This window comes from Coenobita brevimanus, chromosome 27 (assembly GCF_032717465.1).
Source record: "Coenobita brevimanus isolate Jiangsu-jjx chromosome 27, ASM3271746v2, whole genome shotgun sequence".
Taxonomy (NCBI): Eukaryota; Metazoa; Arthropoda; class Malacostraca; order Decapoda; family Coenobitidae; genus Coenobita; species Coenobita brevimanus.
In genome coordinates this window covers 30,313,662-30,321,952 of record NC_136980.1, presented here as the reverse complement: position 1 = coordinate 30,321,952, position 8,291 = coordinate 30,313,662, and positions in this window count along the sequence as shown.

Here is an 8,291-nt window from a genome sequence, read left to right as displayed (position 1 = left end):
CTTATGCTTAATTTTGTTTCTTTGTTCTTAGTCTTCACGCAAATAATGACCATACACTTTTCAATCAAATCACGGTATATTCTGAAGTGGCAAGGTGCGATAAACAAACGACTTCTGATAACTGTAAACTGCTGTGGAGAACTGTTTGGCCGGTGCTATAAACAAACGACTTCTGATAACTGTAAACTGCTGTGGAGAACTGTTTGGCCGGTGCAGGTGCGTAGCCAGAAATATAATTGGGAGGGGGGGGCATAATGACTAAGCATGAGAAATATAAGAACGCAATGCACTTCACAATTTGGGTTGATGTATGGCAAAATCACACATCTTGATGATTTGTCTTTTACCTCAAAATACTAAAAACAAAAAAATAAAAAAAATAACTTCAAACAATCACACACTTCCGAACAGGTTGAACAAGGAGCAGTCCGACGTCCCCCAACATCCCCCATCTTTTCCACATGCCCAAACCATCTCAGTCTACCCCTTCTCATCACAACACCAATGCACTCCAATCCCATTCTACCTCACAACTCTTCCATCATAATCCTAGCCCCCCCCCCTTTATGCTAGTAAACAGACAGACTGATAGATACATAGTTGGAAAGATCCAGGGGCAGGATCCCACCGCTACTTGGCACGTCCCGGGGTGGTGGATAGGGGAATGCCTTGTAGATAATTGTCACTGAGCTCTATATTATGGAGAGTCTATCTCCGCCTATACTGAAACATCAGCACTCAAATTCAAATTCAAATTCTTTATTTCCACTAAGCGGTGGTTATTAATAATGATACACTCGTCGCTTATAATACAAAAACATATATGGATTATGAATATTTTACTGCCTAGTTCAGCGAATTATATCGGGTGCATTTAGCCAATGAATAAAAACAGCACCATAGGGTGCTGCGGTGCAGAACTTACCCTTTATGGCACTGTCCATGTCATGAAACCAAATGTCCAGATTGATAAAGGCCGGAAGAAACATGGAAATATCTACAAGAGAGTGTGAACAGAAGAGAAGAGGACATGGAGAGAAAGCCTGGAGATAAATGGGCCTCTTTTAGTGGCCTCATTCACGCAGGGATGTTGGGGAAGAATCTTCCCACCCCATCCCAGGGGGCAGTAATGTTATAGAAATAGCAAAAAGATATATTTCTTACTTGCGAAATGTAACGCCATCTCTCTTCAGTGAATTCCTATGCCCATTTTTGTATCCGTAAGCTGCACAGTGGACCAGGCCACTATATTTTCCGGAATCATCAGCTGCGTTGAAAAACCCACAGAGCAGCTCAGTACAAAAACGAAGGCATCAGGTGCGGTGTAACATGGCTGCCGCTACACCAGCGCCGTCCTGGCGGCGACTACTTAAATTACACGGTGCTACCGGTGAGAAAGCCTCTTCATACTGTGGAGCTTAGTGATAATTGTGCGAGATACTGTCTTAGACGTCGCGAACCATGGGACCCCCTGTAGATATATAGGGCTCCACCGAATATACTAAATAAGGTGCTACAAAAAATTACATCTCATCAAAAACTATGTTGCAGGGATGTGAGATTATTTACAAAAATCCTCTCAACCAAACATGAGAATTCTATTACAAATTATTTCGATCATTGTCTACAAAAGGTCCTACTGCACTGCCTCCTGTGCTTAAGGGCAGTGTACCACTGAAAGTGAGTAGGCACTGTCTCGGATAATTAGAGACCGGGATATTAAACAAACTGAAATCCACGAAGATCTACATAAAAAATGTAAGAAGCCTCGCAGAAGATTACAAACTTGATTACTTAATAGAAAACATTAGTTGGGATATTGTAGATTTGTATGAGACCCACAGAAATGAAAGGAATATCTATCTATCTATCTATGTCTATCTATCCATCTATCTATCTATCTATACATGTAGGCTATATGTATGTGGAGAGAGAGAGAGAGAGAGAGAGAGAGAGAGAGGTTGTAGTGGAATAGAAGTGCAAACCAAAGCGTAAAAGTACAGTATACAGAAAATATGAGTGAGAGGAAAGTGAGCAATAAAATGAGAAAGTAGTGATAGCGGAAGGATGTGAAAAAGAGAAAGGGCAAAGAAAATATAGAGAAAATTATGTGTGAGTGAGAGAGGATCGGCCGAGAGATAAGGGGAGTGAGGTGGAAGGCGGAGGCAAGGAGGGTGCGTGATGGGAAACTGAGTGAGGGATGAAAAAGCCTCCTTCACCGCCACCTGCACCCACACACCACACACAGGAATACGGCAGGCAGGGAGGCAGATGGCCGGCAGAGAGGTAGATGGCAGGCAGGGAAGCATATGGCACGCAGATATGCCTACATATACCTTACCTTATTGATTACTTCCAACATTTTTTTCACTTGTTTATTCCAATCTCTCTAAGTGACTGTAGCTTCTTCCCACTTCAGTCTATGTAGGTATGCAGCAAGGATGGTATTAATGTCGCAATCAGGGATGGGGTAAGAGGGGATATTACTAGGGATGGCCGATGAGGCTGTGACAGGAGGTGGAAGTAATTTCCAGTGGTTTTAATGCCTATGCTTAATCTCCTTTTGTTTAAACTCTCTGAAAATGCTGTGTAACCCGAAACATTATGGGGAAAAAATTAAGCTCTAATCTCTGTTTCTCTCGCTCACCAATTAGTTAATATCTGGCTAATGTTATGGTATGTGAGATTATGTTAGGTAACATTAGGCAGGCAGATATGAAGGCAGACAAATAAGTGGACGGCCAACTGCTAAGAATGGAGTCAGAAAATAATCTATGTGGCAGAGAGAGAGAGAGAGAGAAAGAGAGAGAGAGAGAGAATGTGTGTGTGTGTGTGTGTGTGTGTGTGTGTGTGTGTGTGTGTGTGTGTGTGTGTGTGTGTGTGTGTGTGTGTTTTTAAGATGATCCTGCATTCGTTTGATACTGCTGAACGTGTTTAATCAATTCTCAGGTTCTAAATTAATGAACCATCTGGAGCTTAACTTATGCTTAATTTGGTTCTTTGTTCTTAGTCTTCACTCAAATAATGACCATACACTTTTCAATCAAATCACGGTATATTCTGAAGTGGCAAGGTGCGATAAACAAACGACTTCTGATAACAGTAAACTGCTGTGGAATATTGTGTGGGCAGCGAGTAGATTAAGATCCTTAATAACCAGGAGCAACACCAGGCTTACAGTACGCCAACCATCCTGACATCCCATCTACACCTCACCTCACCAGGCCATTCTCGTCCCCAATATGGAGAAGATCGAGTTCTCACTTGTATTCACTGGGAAAATGAACAATGCTGACTAAACCATTACCACCACATATTAGCCCCTTCACGCAAACACTGCATAGCATATAACAGTTTAATGCCGACGTTCTTGCTCTAAAGCACCACATATAAAAGACTTCCTTCAATAATGCACCATACACACTGGACTGCTACAAGAAACCAGGATCTCTCTCTCTCTCTCTCTCTCTCTCTCTCTCTCTCTCTCTCTCTCTCTCTCTCTCTCTCTCTTTCTCTCTCTCTCTCACACACACACACGCGGCATCATCACAGGGTTCCATCAATTAGTAACGAAACTGGCAACATACTTTACACAGCAGTCTCTGGAAAGTCCTGTAACAACACTGCAACTACTGAGACCCTACTTGGCGATAAATATATATATATATATATATATATATATATATATATATATATATATATATATATATATATATATATATTCTCAGCATAACTAAATTACAGCGGCGGGTATTGCAACCACAATTATGTTCATCAGTGGAGTAGTGCGGGATCGGCATAATATTTTAACAACGTCCTTGATCTTTGTACGTGATTTCACGTCTACCATTTTTGATTACTCACTGTACAAACTAAATTACTTTAATACAACCATATATATAAGTAGAGATCATCGCTCCCCAAGTGCCTCAACTGAACTCAGCGTATTTGCCTCCATATTCATTTCACAGAGTTGACCAAATTTAACCTCACCATTACTACTAAAACTGCCGTGCTGGGTGATTTTATCGTCCAGAATGTAGTCTGGTTATTGCATTCTGCCAGGACTGACGATACTGGTCTACAATGCCAGCTATTTGCATAATTGTTTAATCTCACTCAACTGGAAAACAACCAACCAGAATACCAGATAATCCTGACCACAGTGCCTAGCTCTTGGACCAAGTCTGGACAAATAAACCAGGTCATTACAGGATAGAGGTATTGTCACCAGTTGGATCCTTCGACCACAGGCTTATGAAAACCTCATTCGTCAGTTGCCTCCACCAGTCAGGGTGACCAAGTATAGTAATTTTGTAGATAAGACTGGGATGGATTTATAAATCATCAAACTGATATTCCAAAACTGCCTTACTTCTCCACTGACATCAGTAATACCCAGTCCCATATTAACCCATTTTTGCCCAGGATTCCTGTGTTAGGGATGATAAGGGAAGGGTACTAAGCGTACCACTCTGGCCATCGGCACATAGTCGGGAAGCTCATAGGTCCCTGTCCCAAAGTTCTTCCCTTTATTAACCTTTGAAAATGCCTGCTTCCATTGTGTATTTAGTACTCCAGGCATAAGTGGGTTAATAACTTAATACAAGTTGGTATGGAACTGTTCATACCAAGTAAACAATTTATTAAACGATCAGACTCCCCAAAATGGTTACAACTGTCCCAGAGCAACGCCCCCAAAAGTCTTTAGCATATGACTCTTACTTAAAGCCGTATTGAGAGATATAAGCACTGTAAACAAGGATTTCCGAAGAACAGTGACCAGATTGTCAAAGAAAAAAGACGTGAAATATACAACATTGCGGGGAAGGAAGTAGGAGGCCTAAAGGGAGTCACTGAGAAAAGAGCTGATGAAGTGAAAATCCTTTGACTTTTCCGTCAGTAGTGGTAGTAGTAGTAGCAGCAGCGGCAGTAGTAGTAGTAGTAGTAGTAGTAGTGGTGGTAGTAGTAACAGTAGTAGTGGTAGCAGTAGCAGTTGTAGTAGCAGTAGTAGTAGTAGTAGTAGTCGTAGTGGTTAATAATGTTCTTGTTGTTTTTGTTCCAGACTCCTCTGATATATGGACCCAGTAGATTACAGGTTAAAGATGTCCTCCTGCAGTCCATCCTCCTTTCGGAGGTTATACAGATGCCACCACGTAAGGCGCCCTCTTCATCTTTCTTGTTTACAGTAAAAGCACTATACAGTATGTGATGAGCATCCCACCATCGACAACACCACACACACTTATGAGAGCTGTACTCCACAAGAGGGCTAATAAAGTCTCTACATAGATTCAGCAGCTGAGTGGGAGTCAGCTCAACGCAGATAACCTCAGAAATGCTGATATAGCAAGAGTCAGATTATGAGAAAAAGAACCCCGAGGATAATGAGTGATGATCAAGGAATTGGTTGTCACTGAAGGTGAGGGAAGGTCCATGTTGAATATTGGAGCTTTGTGCTCAATTTCACTATTGTGCTTCTGGCTTCAAATAGTGGAAGTGAAAAGCGAGTGGAACGTTCTTCCTTTGCAAACCATATTTTGAATTCAGGGAACGAAAATCTCCATCACAACCTCTTGTGTAGCATACGGCCTCGAAACCGTTAATAACTTTTTTTTTTTTTTTTTGCTTTCGTTTTTCCTACTGACATCTCATCTTTCGCATTCATTCTTCATCCCACGTGACTGACTCTCCGCCACTATGGTTTCCCTACCACTTTCCGTCCTAGTCATTCTTACTGACGCCCCATCGATCGCACGCCCCAACTTACTGACTGTCTGTCTCTATGCTTTCCTCACTCTCTTCCCAATTTGCCAAACGATCTTCCTTCACCACACCCATCTCCCTCTCTTCCCCCGCCTGCCCGCACCTCTCTCAAATGAAGACATGTAGATGCTTACACTCAGACGCCTTCCAAGAAATATATCTCGTCTTCCACTACGTCTCACTCCATACTTTTTAAAAATTTTATCCATACTTTTTAAAAATTCCTCTCTTTTCATGAGTTTGTTTGCATTTTTTAAGTATTTCCTCCATACTTTTCACTCTCTGGAAGGTTACTTGCACGAGCCTTGACTTATTTGTCTCATATTTCCCTTGCCTTTTGTGTTCCTCTATGTCTTTATCACAGATTTCCTGTGATATTTCCTTCAATATGCTCATTATATTTTCCATCCCCTTTCTGTCTCGATTTTTTTTTTTAAATTTCTTCTTCATCTATACCAGTGATTACTATAGATTTGTTGATATCTGCTGAATCTTTGACCAATTTTGGGTTGTTTTGGATTATTATCTTTTTTACTTCCTTTCTAATGCTTGCTTCACTCTTGTTTTTAAGTCGTTCCTTACTTTCACGATTTCAGCATACGTAGTTTCCACATCATCTTTGTAACTTTGCATCACTTCATTCAGCTGTGTTATCTTCTCTTCAGTATCACTGCTTTGGTCTAGCAGACTGCTTGCTTGCCTAATTGTCGCTGTATTATTTCTGAACTCCTCCATATTACTTTCATGGTTGACAGCTGTACTTGCCATTTCACTAATCTTCCATCTCAGTGAACCTGCCTCAACTGATAGCTCATCTATTGTTGTCTTTTTTTTTTTTTTTTAATTCCTTTACTAATTTTTCATTTACTTCCTTCTACATGCGCAACTGCTTCATAATTTCATCCATTTCCCTCTGAAAAGCTTTCTCCAGTTTGTCCACCCTCTCTACTAGTTTGTTATATGTTTCCATTTCAGCCAATTCCTGGTAGGAATCATCATCCTGCTGTCTACCTTTGTCCCTTTTCTTAACTCCTTCCATATTCACTTTACAAAAGATGGTGCTCATCTTGTGATATTACTGAGAGAGATTCTACTTAAAAGTATGCATTTCCTTGCTCTCGCATGGCGATAGACGACACAGCTGATGAAACGTTGGTCAGCACATTCCTGCACTAATTGGCTGTATTCTGTTATTTGGACAACACTTTTGTTTATACTTGCTATACTCCATTAGAACACCATTTAGTTTAACCTAGAAGAGTGTGTGTGTGTGTGTGTGTGTGTGTGTGTGTGTGTGTGTGTGTGTGTGTGTGTGTGTGTGTGTGTGTGTGTGTGTGTGTGTGTGTGTTGTTGTTGTTGTTGTGGTGGTGGTGGTGGTGGTTCGTTTCTTTGTTATCATAACTCAAACAGTTTTCATCCGGTTTTAGCCAAACTAGGTGGAAGGCTTGAGGCTCAGCTGGTGGGAAAATCTATTATTATTTCAATAAACTAAGTTGAACTTCAAGGTCACAGTTCAAAGTCAAACGGTGACTTAACAAAATCAGCTTAGAGTATTTATTCGATGTAAAATAAACTTAGGAAAAGGGTTGAGGGTAAGACATGAATGCAGTGATTCAGTAGTGAAAACAGTCAAATGTCAAGGGAACGGAGCAAGGTCAAGTTTGGCCTGTGGGTGTGTGTCTGTTACCAAAATAACTCAAACAATTTTGATCCATTTTTAACCAAACTCAGTGGAAGAGTTTAGGTTCATTCAAGGAGTAAGCCTGCTGTTCGTGAGAATAATAAGTCAAAAGTCAAGATCACAAGGCAAGGTCAACTAATGATTTTAAAAATCAATGTTCAACGAAACTTTGTGGACAGGTTGGGGGGAAGACAAAAGTAAACTGTTATGATTTTGAGTAATAATCAGTAGCGTCACAGGGAAAGGTTAAAATCCGGTCGCAGGGCAAGGGCAACTTAAATACTTATGACGCGATTTGAACCAAACCTGGTGGAAGGGATAAAGGTCACGCAAGAACCAAGAAATTTAATTTTAGGAACAATCCATCAAAGCTCAAGGTCACAGGGCATGTCAAAGTTCGACTTGCGTTTCTGTTTATGAACAAAATAACATTCAGTTTTTATCTACTTTGGGTTTGGTGGATGGGTTGATGATACACATACAAGCTCACTTTTTTTTTCTTATTATTCTTCGTATTACCGAACGTTGCCAGGGACGCAGGGTGGTGTCCTACGGCTTCAGTGATCTGCAGTACGGTAGCCGAGCCTCAGGACCCACCACATCCCGGAGCATTCGAGATTCTTTGGCTCAAATTCAGAGAGTGGCCTAAAACTCGGTTCTTAGGCTCGTTCATACCACGGACTGGGGATTATTCTATCCTATATTATTGCCGACGATATATCCATGTTCCAGTCACTGGATTTTATCAACGATAATATTTTTAAAGTAATTTGGGACAAAAACCTTAGCGTGAAGCATGTATATGGGCAAGGTGAGCACATCCAGTCAGCACACGTTCTTAAAC